Here is a 476-nt window from a genome sequence, read left to right as displayed (position 1 = left end):
CTAACCAACCCTAACCCTAAAACTAACCCTCACCCCAACCACAAAGCCTAACACAACCATGACCCTAACCCTAAAGGTAACACTAAACTTAACCCTAACCTTAAATCTAACCCTAACCCTAAAACTGAACACAACCCCTGAACGTAACCCTAACCCTGAACATAACCTTAACACTAACCTGAAAACAAGCCCAAACCTTAGCCATAACCCTAACCCTCACCCTATCTTAAACTTCACCCTATCCCTAACCTAAAACTCACCCTGACTTTAACCCTAACCCTCCCCATAAACCTAACCCTCACCTTAACCTTGGCCCACCTGTAACCCGAAACCTAACCCTTACAATAACTCTGACCCTAATCCTCGCCCTAAACCTAATTCTAATTCTAACCCTGACCCTAACCCTAACCTAACCTTAACCCTATCTTTAAGCCTACCATAAACTTCAACCTAACCCTAACCCTTAACCTTAACTC

Source organism: Loxodonta africana, unplaced genomic scaffold (assembly GCF_030014295.1).
Source record: "Loxodonta africana isolate mLoxAfr1 unplaced genomic scaffold, mLoxAfr1.hap2 scaffold_777, whole genome shotgun sequence".
In the NCBI taxonomy this organism is placed as follows: domain Eukaryota; kingdom Metazoa; phylum Chordata; class Mammalia; order Proboscidea; family Elephantidae; genus Loxodonta; species Loxodonta africana.
Note: the sequence above shows the minus strand (reverse complement) of the source record.